Below are 13,931 nucleotides of genomic sequence, written 5' to 3' on the forward strand. Positions count from 1 at the left end.
TGTTTATACAGACAGCTGCATATTGTCTACGTAATGATGTTCTTCTGAAATTGGCTAAGAATGGAAGAGAAATAGTACTGGCTCTCTTACACTAACTGAAGAAAAAATCTCCATGCTGATGAAAGATATATCTTCACAGTCAAAGAGTGAATTTAGTAGCATGCAATATTAATGTAAACAAGCAAAGTATACATGGATATATCTTCATGAAACTTTTGGATTCCAAGCATAGAAATAAAACATTAAAAACTTCCACAGAGCATAAAACAAATTGTCTAGTCAGAGAAGAGGATTAGGTTGTCATCAGAAGTCCAAATGACTATATTAAATGTTTAAAAAAATAGAAAACAATCTTTAGAGTTTTAAGAATTTTAAACACATGCCCCCAACTAAAGTTCAAATATGTAGAAAATATAAAGGTATATTTGGATATGAAAGGGCTGACAAAAGTACCATCCACCATTCTGTCCAAAATTAATTACTCCAGGATGTACTGCCGCAAAATTAAAAGGATTTAAACAAGAAGATATGGAATAAATAATACTAAAAAATCAGTTAAAATAGGTAATTATTGATACAAAATGTAAAGAATTTTTTAAAATTGCCATCTATGTCAAAAATCTCAGAGCCTGTGCTGGGCAAGATACAAAGAAAGATGGTCTATTGTGGCAATCTTATTTGATTTAAAGTAAATGTGCTACTTCCAGTGTGACTTGATAAAGCAGTATAGCAGGGACATCTAGAGTAGGCATTGGCTGTTTTACAGCTGCAACTTTTACAGATCCATCTATTTTCCCTGACCACTCCTGCCTCCCTCCAAAAAAAATGACTAAAATGGAATCCTTTACTCTAGCTGTATTATGTAGTGGCTAACTACTTTCTGGTTAAAAGATTTTGTCAACTGTGAAGCTGCAGAGTGACATGTATGAGACAGAGCTTTGCTGTTTACTCTTAATGCTTTATTCCATCTTAATTCATTAGTAATTAGATAGGATTTTACCAGGTAGTTAATGCTCCTTTGATTTCTTATCATTTAGTACTGCTAAGATTTAAAGTAGAAGTAATTTAGATTGTTTCATTCCAATAAAAGATTGGCCTTTTCCCCCTTTTTCTTGTTATTATTATCCAATAGAATGGGTTTATAATCAAGTGGGAAAAATGTGGAATATGTACATAAAATAAGAAATAAAAATAAGCAGATAGGAATGGAAATGGTTAAGAGAATGTTATAAAATATGCTATAGAGATGGGCACTTGCTAATTGTAGTTACAGCTCTTCTTTTATTCTCAATATTAACATTCATAATTTGTGAGACTTAGCATGTGTTGACTTTAAAAGTGCCATCAGAACTGGGATAGAATAGATATTATACACTTCAGTATTCTCCTGCCCCCTGTGAATACTTAAGACACTTTTCTTGCATCTAAAATGGACAGCGTTGACTTATTTCGGTAGGTTTCACATCTCCTGTAACTTTTGTCTTCATTAAGTCACAATAACTTTCTAGCTGTCTCTAATAAAGTCTTTGCCTTAATATATTGTAGCTTCAATAAAAGTAGGAAAATCCATGTCTAATTTAAAAACACATATTTTATGTTTGTAGTTAGTGTTCCCTATGGCATATTTAATGAAACTAATCAAGTAACCATATACTTGGGGAAAAAAAAAGAAAGAAAGAAAATGCACACAAGCAAAATCCATTCATTCATACGATTTCTTCTATAAAATCTTTCACATGTAAGGAGAAAGAAGAGTAAGAATTAAATAGCAAAAATCTCTAAATATTTATAGCTAAATCTGTATCATGGGGGATAGTATGTAGGTTATGTTCTTTATTCTCTTGAAAGATTAGTACTTTGCCAACTATTTTTTAATGATTTTTTTTGAAATGTGTCATTATTTATAGCTGATTCACTCCACTTTGAGTAAAGTGTATCTCACCTGTTCTTTAGCTTACTGTGGCAGCATGTGGGTGGAATTAAAAAAAAATCAGTATACAGAAATATATGCAGTGCCATGGTCTCCCAACTGTTTTGTACTTTTGATTATTGAAATTACGTTAAAAGAAATTAATTGTGTTATATTACAAGTAACTTGGCATAAAAATGAAATGGTGAGTTTTATTATTTTATACATAGCACACTACACATTAACTAATTTTAATAAACAATCATAGTTTCTACTTTATAAACCAGAAATATTTTATGAAGTAGCATATTAAAGAATTTGGTGAACTCCTCGAAAAACAAATGCCAAACTTAAAATTGAGGAGAGAGAGAAGCTGAAACCTGGATCTCCATGAGGAACAGCAAACACTAGTAGAAACCTGGGAAGGTATCCCTGGTAATCTCAGCAGCACAAAGCAGCTACCTAGTGCCTTTCACACTAAGATGATTTCCTAAAGAAATGTATTTATACCATTTTGGTGTTCCTCTGTCTCAGTTATCTATCACTGTGAAACAACTCAAAACTTAGTGACTTCAGGCAATGATGATTTATTGTTTCTCATAAGTCTGTGGGTTGGGTGGGTGCTCAGCTGGTTGGTTCTTCTGATGACTTCCTCTGGAGCATTTCTTCATCTAAAGACATTCAGAAGGTTGGCAAGGCCGAAGGATCTGAGACAGCCCTATTCAGATATGCAGGGCCTTACTGCTATTTGGCTAGCCCTTCTTTTTCTCTGTCCACATGGAATCTCCTCATACGGGGGCCCAGTCCAGCCATTGCAAATGGAGCATTCTAACAGGGCAAAGGAAGAAGCTGGGGAGCTTTTCAAGGCCTAGAATTTTGAATTCATACAACGTCGCCTGCCACATTTTCTTAGTCAAAACAAGATGCAAGTTCAGTCCAGATTCAAGGTATGGTAAAGTAAATTCCCCCTCTTGATGGAAGGAGCTACAAAATATCACGGCAATGTGTTTCAAGTCAATTCCATTCTCTTTCCCTTTGTCTCTGTCTCTCTCTCTCTCTCTGTTTTAGGTTTATTTGCATGTTATCATAAAAAAGGCTGACTTTTGTCTAATGCAGGAGTCAGGAAACTTTGTGTACAAGTTTAGATAGTAAATATTGACATTTTAAGAAATTCTAAGTCCTCTGTCACAACTACTGACCTCTACAGTTGTAGCATGAAAGTGGCCATAGACAATTCATAATTCATTGGCTATATTACAATAAAACTTTATTTACAAAAATAGTGGCTAGATTTGGTTCATGGGTCATTTGCTGAACACTGGTGTTACAGATTGAATCATATCCCCCTGCCAAAAAGAAGTTCTAAACTTGGGTACTTCACAATGTGATCTTTTTTTTTTTTTTTTTTTTTTTTTCCTTTTTCTTTTGAAAATAAGGTAGTGGTAGATACAATTAGCTAAAATGAAATCACACTGAAATAGGGAAGGTTCCTAATCTAGTATGACAGGTGTCATTATAAGGGCAGAAATTGGAAAGATGGCAGCTGCAAGACAAAAATGCCAAAGTTTGCCAGCAAACCAGCAGAAACTGGGAAGAATTATGAAAGAACTTTCCTACAGATATTGGTGTGGTCTTGTTGACACTTTGACTTCAGATGTCTAGCCTCCAGAAGTGTGACACAACAAATTTTTGTTGTTTTAAGCCACTCCTTGTGTGGTACTTTGTTACCATTGACTGAGGAAACCAATATACCAGATGTTATGTGTAATGTGGATAAATTTCACATGTTATTTTTTTTTATACTTTTCTCTTTCTATTTTATTTCCTGATTGCTTTTGAATCCTAGGCAATACCCACTTTCCTGAAAATAGAGTGAACCAAAAGCTTTGAACTTTACCTTCCTTGACATCAAAAATGACAATTTGCATCTGACCTTTGCTTGTTAATGGTAGCCAGTCTGATCAGATTATTTCTACTAAGGGATTCATAAGTGGTGTTGAATAGGATATTTTGCCTTTCTTATCTAACATTTGTATTTCAACAGAACCCTGAATGCATTTATTTAAAACAATATTTCTCAAGTTATTTGAAATTTAGCAGTAGTTTTCTGTTATTCATCCATAACAAAATTTTATCTGAAAACTCAACACATAAAAAGTAATCCTGGCATGGTTGAAGCTGATGTGGGAAGCCTGAAGCTTTTCCTCTTCATTTTCTTCCTGATTTGTGTCTCCTCATCTCTTAAGGCTCACTGATGAATTCCCGCACCTTATAGAAAAGAGATGAAAACTGGTGTTGTAAAAGAGTACTCTTGTTGAGACTTCTGGCAATGAAGACAGGAATTAGGGAGAATGAAGACAATTTCAAGTGGCTAGATCTCATTAGATGCATGGTTACCAAACTCAAGCATAAGATAACAAAGATAAGAAAGATAAGAAATGTTGACTAAGTGTTTAACTGAATATCAGATTAAATAAGAAGAATAAATAAAGGTTTATTTCATAACTAACTAGATGTCATATCTATCCATCCTTTTCTCTAATGAGAGATGCTAATTTCAACAATGGCTGTTAAAGTGCCAAGATGAAAAATTGGGAAAAGTTCTCCAGGCAGTGGGCATGTTCCTGGAAGCAGCTACATAGCAATGTATGTGGTTGAAAACACAATTAATTGTTTCAAAGACTGGCAATACAATCCCTCGGAATGTACTCAGTTGCTAATCTTTTAACAATGTGTGTGTGTGTGTATGTGTGTGTGTGTCTCATGCTATTTTTAATCAAGATTCTAGACAATGCCATACAGAGCCATTACTATTATGCATACAGAATAAATAAATTTATTCTGCTTAATTATATTGGAATAAGTTTAGCCAAATAAGCTAATATTAATTATATCACATATTGTTGTCTAAAAATAAAGAGATTTTCTATGAAATACAAATGAATTTATATGATCACCATTGTTATTTGCCCCAGGCAAGAAGAGAAGAAATGCAGGTAATTTCAAAACAGACTGATACTTTAAAAAAGTTACTTCATGTTTACTTTTAGACTGAGATGCTGGTTTATTTCACAGACAACTTTGCTTTCACATAGTTGAGTTACTCTCTGACTATGAACCTCACTATGATTTCTTTTTTCTTACTTTGCTAGCTCATTTATATCTCACTTTCCAGGCTTTCTCTTTCTGCAATGTTTTGTTTTGCACATTTACTTACCACTTTCTTATTGAGCAGGAACTTAAGAAACCATGTAAAGAGCTATTAGTAAGAGATGAATTGGGGATGGACGATGCATGCACACATGCAAACACCAGCAACATGTCTTCTAAGGTATATTAATTGGTTAAAATCAACTCGGTTTTAAGCAGGATAATCAAGGAGGAGGGTAAGTAAAGAAGGGGGTTGTAGATGAATCCAATCCTTCTTATAACAAAAGAAGTCAAATTCTATAAATTGAATCATATTAAAATCATTATATGAACATTACATAAAAGCACAAACCCCTTTTTTACATGCTTTTTGTGTAGGAACACAAAAGTAATGTAAATTGATCTCTGCTATAATAGTCTGATTTTGCTATTTCTTTTTTTTTTTTTTTTTTTTTTTTTTTTTTTTTTTTTGGAGACAGAGTTTCGTTCTGCCGTCCAGGCTGGAATGTAATGGTGCGGTTTTGGCTCACTGCAACCTCTGCCTCCCGGGTTCAAGCAATTCTCTTGCCTCAGCCTCCTGAGTAGCTGGGATTACAGGCATGTGCCACGACGCCAGACTAATTTTGCATTTTTAGTAGAGATGGGATTTCACCATGTTGGTCAGGCTGGTCTCGAACTGCTGACCTCAGATGATCCACCTACCTTGACTTCCCAAAGTGCTGGGATTACAGGCGTGAGCCAACATGCCCGGCCACTATTTCTTAAGTGAGTTCTTTTTTCTTAGAAAAATTAGAAAAAATCCCACAAAATTCTTTACTATCTGCTAGCTCATCGCCCTCAAGATTGTAAGCATTTCTGGCCCTCCACCTAGTAAACCCACCATGCTCTTAAGATTCACTGTGCCTAACTGGAGTGTGAGAGGTAGTTGGGATAATGAATCATCTATAAATTTTATCACTCTACCCAAATTATAGTCTACTCATTCCTCAGTGTACACTTAGCTCCCTACAGGGCAACCATTTGTACTGGTCTACAGCCAAAGATTTCTTAGTGAGAACTGACAGCTCCAGATTTAGTAGACTTTGACAGCAAGTCTTAATACTGAAGTGGTCTATCTATAACCCTTTTTTTTCTCCTTTTCCTGTTTCTGCTAATAAAACAACTTGCAGCAGCTAGAGCAAATAATTCTCTTATTTTCTGACTGTGCTTGTAACATTTCCACTGCCCTCCTTCTGCATAGGGTTAAGGTTACTACTGTCCAGGACTCTGAGAAAATTAACATATGGATTTCTAGAAATCCAAGACCTGGGACAACTAAGGTGTGATTTTGATTTTTTTCTATAGGAATTATCATAGCACAGTATTATTATTGAATATTGAGGTTCTGGAGTCCATATTCCGTTCTTCTGATATCTTTTAAAAGTCTTCTGATGTGTCTCTCCCTTCTAATAATATGATAAATGAAATCCCCTACTCTTTCCCTCTTTCAATTTGGGCAATTCACAGATGGTTGTAAGTACTTAGTTTTATTTAGGACTGAAGAATGAAATCCCTTATTCATAGGTATAATCTGGCCTCTTTTTTCCTATACTTTGAACAACATTATAAATACTTAAAGTTGAACTTTTATAAAATCTTAATAATGCATATCATTAGTGTCATAATTCATAAATCTTATAGCATTTTCTATTATATAATGCTCAATAAAATGAAAATATTATACTTGTATTGCTAAATGGCAACTAAACATTTCTGAATGGTTATAAACTCATTTAACTTGTTTGTCTTCATTTATTCAAAGTATGAACATGTGTATTACTTTCTGAAATTAAGCATAACATATTCTCTGGAACACACAAAATCCAAATCACGTTGAAATTGACTTTTCCTCCTTTTTTCGAATTAACAGCTGTAAAGAAGACCATCATCGAAACTAATTTGCAGTAATGTAGCTCTTTGATGCCATAAATGCATGAAATACATTAAAGAAAGCTAATTGAATTTTTAAAGACCACTTGCAATGCTCAGATCAGGTATTTTTATATCAAATATACAGGAAACATTTAATTAGGATGAGACATAACAATACAAATCTTACAGATTTAAAGTGCATACCTTCTTGTACAGATGAGAGAAAATGATTTTAAACACAATTAGTTAATTAGAATGTATGCAAATCCTATCAAAAGGAACACTAAAAAGTTTCAAAGTTAAGATACTCCTGGAACTCAAGGAAATAGGAGCACTAGAGAATAAATGCTTTATACAGATTATTGTAGCATGAGTGTTATTCTCCAGCGTGTGCTGGCAATACTCTTTAATCTTCTTAAACTTCCCTAAGTGACTTCCCTTTCTGGAAGTGTGGCAAACTGGATATTCTATACAGCTGTAACATTGAACATAACCATCAAACTAAATTACAGACAAACAAACAAACAAAAAACCTTGTACTAAGTCCTCTAAAATAAATACTCTGAAGCTATAAAGTGAAAAAGTGGAACTTTAGATTTTCTAGTTTTTGTGCATAGAGGTGTTTATAGTATTCTCTGATGGCTGTTTGTATTTCCGTGTGGTTAGTGGTGATATCTCCTTTATCATTTTTTGTTTTGTCTATTTGATTCTTCTCTCTTCTTTATTAGTCTAGTTAGCAGTCTATCTATTTTATTAATGTTTTCAAAAAAGCAGCTCCTGCATTCATTGATTTTTTGATGGATTTTTGTGTTTCTCTCTACTTCAGTTTTATCCTGAGCGTGGTTATTTCTTGTCTTCTGCTAGCTTTGGGGTTTGTTTGCTCTTGTTTCTCCAGTTCTTTTAGTTGTGATGTTAGGGTGCCGATTTGAGATCTTTCTAGCTTTTCGATGCGGGCATTTAGTGCTATAAATTTCCCTCTTAACACTGTTTCACCTGTGTCCCAGAGATTCTGGTATGTTTTCTCTTTGTTCTCATTGGTTGTAAAAACTTCTTGATTTCTGCCTTAATTTTATTATTTACCTGGGAGTCATTCAGGAGATGGTTGTTCAATTTCCAAGTAGTTGGGTGGTTTTGAGTGAGTTTTTAAATCTTGAGTTCTAATTTGATTCCTCTGTGGTCTGAGAGACTATCTGTTATGACTTCAGTGCCTTTGCATTTGCTGAGAAGTGATTTACTTCCAATTATGTGACCAGTTTTAGAGTAAGAACCGTGTGGCACCAAGAAGATGTATATTCTGTTGTTTTGGGGTGGAGAGTTCTACAGATATCTATCAGATCTACTTGGTTCAGAGCTGAGATCAAATCCTGAATATCTTTTTAATTTTCTATCTTGATGATCTGCGTAATACTGATATTGACAGTGGGGTGTTCCTACTAATATTGTGTGGGAGTCTAAGTCTCTTTGGAAGTGACTTACATATATTCAAAAAACTTGTTTTATGAATATGGGTGCTCCTCTTCTTTGTTTTTTTATTTTTTTGTTTTTTGATCTTTGTTGGTTTAAAGTCTGTTTTGTCAGCACCTAGGCTTGCAGCTCCTGCTTTTTTCTGTTTTCCATTTGCTCAGTAAATTTTCCTTCTTCCTTTTGTTTTGAGTCTGTGTGTGTCTTTGCATGTGAGATAGGTCTTTTGTATACAGCATACTGATGGATCTTGACTCTATCCAGCTTGCCATTCTGTGTCTTTTCATTTGCGTATTTAGCCCATTTACATTTAAGGTTAATATTGTTATGTGTGAATTTGATACTGTCATCATGATGCTACCTGGTTATTTTGTAGACTTCTTTATGTAGTTGCTTCATAATGTCATTGGTCTATGTACTTCAGTGTGTTTTTGTAGTTGTTGGTAACGATTTTTCCTTTCTATATTTAGTGCTTCCTTCAGGGGTCTTGCAAGGCAGGCTTGGTAGTGATGAATTTCCTCAGCATTTTCTTGTCTGAATAAGATTTTATTTCTCCTCAGCTTATGAAGCTTAGTTTGGCCAGGTATGAAATTCTAGGTTGGAAAATTTTTGCTTTAAGAATGTTGAATATTGGCCCTCTCTCTCTTCTGACCTGTAGGGTTTCTGCTGAGAGGTCTGCTGTTAGTCTGATGGGCTTCCCTTTACAGGTAATCTGGCTTTTCTCTCTGGCCACCCTTAACATTTTTTCCTTCATTTTGATCTTGGAGAATCTGATGTTTACGTGTTTTGAGGTTGATCTTCTCTTGGAGTATCTTACTGAGGTTCTCTGGATGTCCAAAATTTGAATGTTGGCCTGTCTTGAGAGTTTGGATACATTATCGTGGATAATATCCTGAAGTGTGTTTTCCAGCTTGGTTTCATTGTCCCTGTCTCTTTCAGGTACCCCAATCAGTCATAGGTTTGTTCTTCTTACATAGTCCAATAGCTCTCAGAGGTTTTGTTTGCTACTTTTCATTATTTTATCTCTAGTCTTGTCTGCCTGCCTTATTTTAGCAAGATAGTCTTGAGGCTCTGATATCCCTTCTTCTGCTTGGTCTATTCAGCTATTGATACTTGTGTTTGCATTATGAAGTTCTCGTGTTGTGTTTTTCAGCTCCATCAGGTCATTTATATTCCTCTCTAAACTGGTTATTCTGATTAACAGCTCCTGTAATGTTTTATCATGGTTCTTAGCTTCTTTGCAATGAGTTAGAAAATAATCCTTTAGATCAGCAACATTCATTGTTACCCATCTTCTGAAGCCTACCTCCCTCAATTCATCCATCTCAGCCTCATCCTTGCTGGAGATGTGTTGCAATCACTGGGAGGAGAAGAGGCACTCTGGCTTTCTGAGTTTTCAGCATTTTGAGTTGATTCTTTCTCATCATCATCGGTTTATCTACCTTTGATCTTTGAGGCTGCTGGAATTTTGGGTGTGGTTTTGGTGAGGTCTTTTTCGTTGATATTGTTATTTTTGTTGCTTTCTGTTTGTTTTTCTCTTAGCAGTCAGGGCCCTCTTCCATAGGGCTGCTGCAATTTGCTAGGGGTCCACTCTAGACCCTATTCTCCTGGGTCCTTCCTGCCCCTGGAAGTATCACCAATGGAGGCTGCAGAACACCAACGATGATAGCCTGCTCCTTTCTGTGGGAGTGGGAACTCTATCCCAAAGGGGCACTGACCTGATGCCAGCGGGAATGTTCCTGTATGAGGTCTCTGGAGACCCCTGTTGGGAGGTCTCACCAAGTCAGGAGGTGCAGGATAAGGGACTCATTTAAATAAGCAGTCTGGCTACCCCTTTGCAGAGCAAGCATGCTGTGCCAGAGGGAGTCCTCCTCATCTGGGCTACCCTGACTCTCCAGAGACAGCAGGCAGAAAAGACCAAGACCGCTGATCCATGATACCATAGCCAGCCCTCCTCCTAGGGGCTCCTCTCAGGGGTATCAGAGTTCTGTCCATAAGCCCCTGGCTGGAGATGCTGAAATTCCTGCAGGAAGTTGCTGTCCAGTGAGGCCCCCACTTAAAGAAGCCTCTGGAGTTGAACTGTCCCAGCTGTGGTGCTGTGCAGTCTCACTGGCACTGGTAGCATGGGAAAATGGCCAACTGGAGCTGCAGTGATGGTAGCCGCCCCTCCTCTGCTGGAACTCAGTCTTCTTAGGCAGTCTCCAGCCTGCTGCCCTGGCCAGTGGGGATTCCAAGCTTTTTGCTTATAGGGTTCCACGGGAGTGGGACCTGCTTAATGAGACTGCTTGGCTCCCTGGCTTCAGCCCCCCTCCCAAAGGAATGGATGGTTCTCTTGCCTCACTGGAGTTCCCAGAGCCAGAGTATGCAAAAACTCTTCTGTCTCAATATTTGCTCCAGCAGTCGCCCATCCAAGTAGCCGCCTTGAGTCTGCACAGCCCTGTGCCTGGGACCCAAAATGCTGGTGGCATGGACTCATGAAGGGATCTGCTGGTTGCAAGGATCCATGGGAAGAGTGAAGTTTTTGGGGAGGGGTAGCACAATCCCTCATCACCTCCCTTGGCTGGGGGAGAGAGCTTCCTTTGCCCCATGCAGCTCCTTGGTGATCCCTCCCTCCACCTTGCTTTTTCTCACCCTCCATGTGTCACAGCAACCATCTAGTCAGTCCAAGTGAAAAAACATGGGTACCTGAATTGAAGATGCAGAATTCACCTACTGATTTCATTCTTGTTGGTGGGAGCTGCAGGGTGGAGCTGTTTCTATTTGGCCATCTAAGCTGCTCCCTCTGGTTTTCTCTTTTAAACCAGATTGTCATACAGCATTAATAAGAGTCAAAAGATTTTTGTTCGCCTTTTGAATAAAATACAGAAAAGATCCCCCCCCACACACATTTCTTTGTCAGATATGTCTTTAACCATGGCCATTTTAAGTCTTGTCCACAATTAATTGCTTTATTCTGATGCGTCTTATAAAAAATCTTTGCAAGCAGTTTTAATTCTAAAGTGTTATGTCTTAAAAAAAAGTTAACTGATTTATGTATAGTGTTCCATTATTGGAACACTAAACATGTGGGAGTTATTTATATCCTACTGCTCAAGGTCATTGCCAAGGTCTCATTGCAAAAATTTTTTAAAATTGCAACCTCAGGAATAAATGGGTTTTAATGGAAAAGATGAAAAGGACCCTTACATGAACTCTTTTGAATCAGGGTTCTAATAACTTTAGGATAATATCATTTGGATTGGGTCAGAATTCTTATAACTCTATGAAGAGACTGACCAACTTACAAAACTGTTAATCCCAGCAGGATAATAATTATTTTAAAAACGAAGAAAATACTTTGGCAGATTTTAATCCTAAGTCAAACAATACTGAAATTGTTAAGATATGCAATTTGAATGAACTCTATGATCCAAGTCAAATTACCTATGATAAGCCATTTATTAAGCAGTGCTATGCATCTGAATTGGAAACACAACATTGGTATTGAAGATTATATAAATCCAATGTTAAGCACGGATTCATGGAGAGCCTGGACAGTCACTTGGTCCTTCTTCAGTCCTGAAAGTTTTCATTACTAAAATCTATGTGTTCCATGACTCATCATAAAACAGATAAAATGATCCAAATTATGAAAAAAATATTGGTGTGGTCACTGTTTTAAGTTGCTAAAATGGTTTATGACCAATGTTTGGTTGGTCAAACCCATATTCCTGAAAACATAATCAAAACTTTAGGTACATTTCTGCTACCTGCTCCTTCATTTGAATATTTATAAAGGGATCTCAGTACATTTTTATTTTCAGTACATGTTTTCTGGTTGCATAGAAGATTTCCCATGCAGAAAGTCTGATGCTATAATAGCTAAAAGATTCTTAGGAAATGCTTATTTTATGGGGTATTCCTGGAGAAATCTCCAGTGATTTGTACTTGTTTCAATATACAAGTTGTAAGACATTTAAATAAAGTATTATGGATATGATAGCTAGCTGAATTGACTGGATTGCCTTGGTCAAACATACTGAAGATTGATGACAATAAGATCCTCATCCAGTAGAAAACACAAGTTGACGCTTTTTTAAATAGTCACTGAAACAATAGAACGTTTTCTATCTTCCTCTGCTAAACTATGAAAAGACAAAATCCTGCAAGGGTTTAATGCATTATGCCAAAGTGTATTTTCACAGGTAAAAGAAGCTTTTCATGATCTACTGATCGAGGACAATCAAACTCTTTACAGTTTAGTTTGTTCTTCTGGAAACTACATCAGAGAAGGCTTGCCCTTGTCACCCATACTGCAGTAATAATTTGGGATCTAGAATCTTAATTTCTAATTTCACAACTTAGAAAGGCCCCTCTAGACCCTTGGAACTGTATTCCCTGTTGGAGACTTTGAGGTAAAGCTAATTAGGGAAGTTTCTTCCCATAAGAAGATGATATCCTGGATATGGATATTTCTCCCAAGATTATAGATCAAGACTTCTCAGCCATCATGAAACTCTTACTTTTCTATTTCTTTTTCCTTTTGCTTATGATTCTATGAACAGTATAACAAGAGAATGGGATTTGTGTGCACCCATGAGGTATAATTTCATTTTCAAAGAATTTTGTAGCCAACATTATACATGGGCAGTCTTATGCCTCAATGGATGGAAAATGAAGGGCCAATGTGGGCTAGGAATTTTAATGTTACCTTTGCTGCTCCATAATCACCAAAGAACAGAACATCGGTCCACTTCTCTTAACCTACATCATAGGTTAAAGGAAACATTGCCAAGAAGACATCACCTTTCTAGATGGGTATCATTTATCAAGTCCCTTTTTCTGTGCCCTTGACTACATATAAATGAGGCAATAATTAGAAATTTCTCTCTTATAATAGACTATATGGGAGATCCTACTGCAATGACTATGATTGCACAACAGACTTCTTTAAATTATTTGGCTAATGTGGTGTTACATAATAGAATTGTTCAAGATTACCTACTGGCTGAACAGAGAGGAATCTATGCAGTTGTTGATACTTCTTTTTGCGTATAGTTGATATATCAGGTTACAGAGACTCAGTTACAGGGGATTAACCAATAAGCAGTTTGGTTAAAACAGATAGACTCCTCATCTGACTCATTCTTTGGTCTATTTGATTTTGGTTGGTTTGGTTCATGGGGACCCTGGCTAGGGAAAATACTTCAAACTCTTGGTAGGATCCTCCTTATAACCATAATAGAAGTCTCCCTGCTGCACTGTATTCTCTCAAAAGGTTTAAACATTTGCAGGCAGACATCCATAGAATGTCAAATGGTCGCATGGACTGGAATGACAAAAACTCAAATAAATGTATGATCACGAGGACACAGTAACCTATAAATGACATGTCGAGACCAGAAACTAAAAATGATTGCAACCGAGAGTAATGCCAAAGCCCTAAGTTTTGTTCACATTCTCACCTATATGACAAGCTCACCAATAGGAGGAAATTGATAACCAAAATCATGGGAGGTCA

This window comes from Rhinopithecus bieti, unplaced genomic scaffold (genome assembly GCF_001698545.2).
Source record: "Rhinopithecus bieti isolate Rb0 unplaced genomic scaffold, ASM169854v2 scaffold_28528, whole genome shotgun sequence".
Classification (NCBI taxonomy): domain Eukaryota; kingdom Metazoa; phylum Chordata; class Mammalia; order Primates; family Cercopithecidae; genus Rhinopithecus; species Rhinopithecus bieti.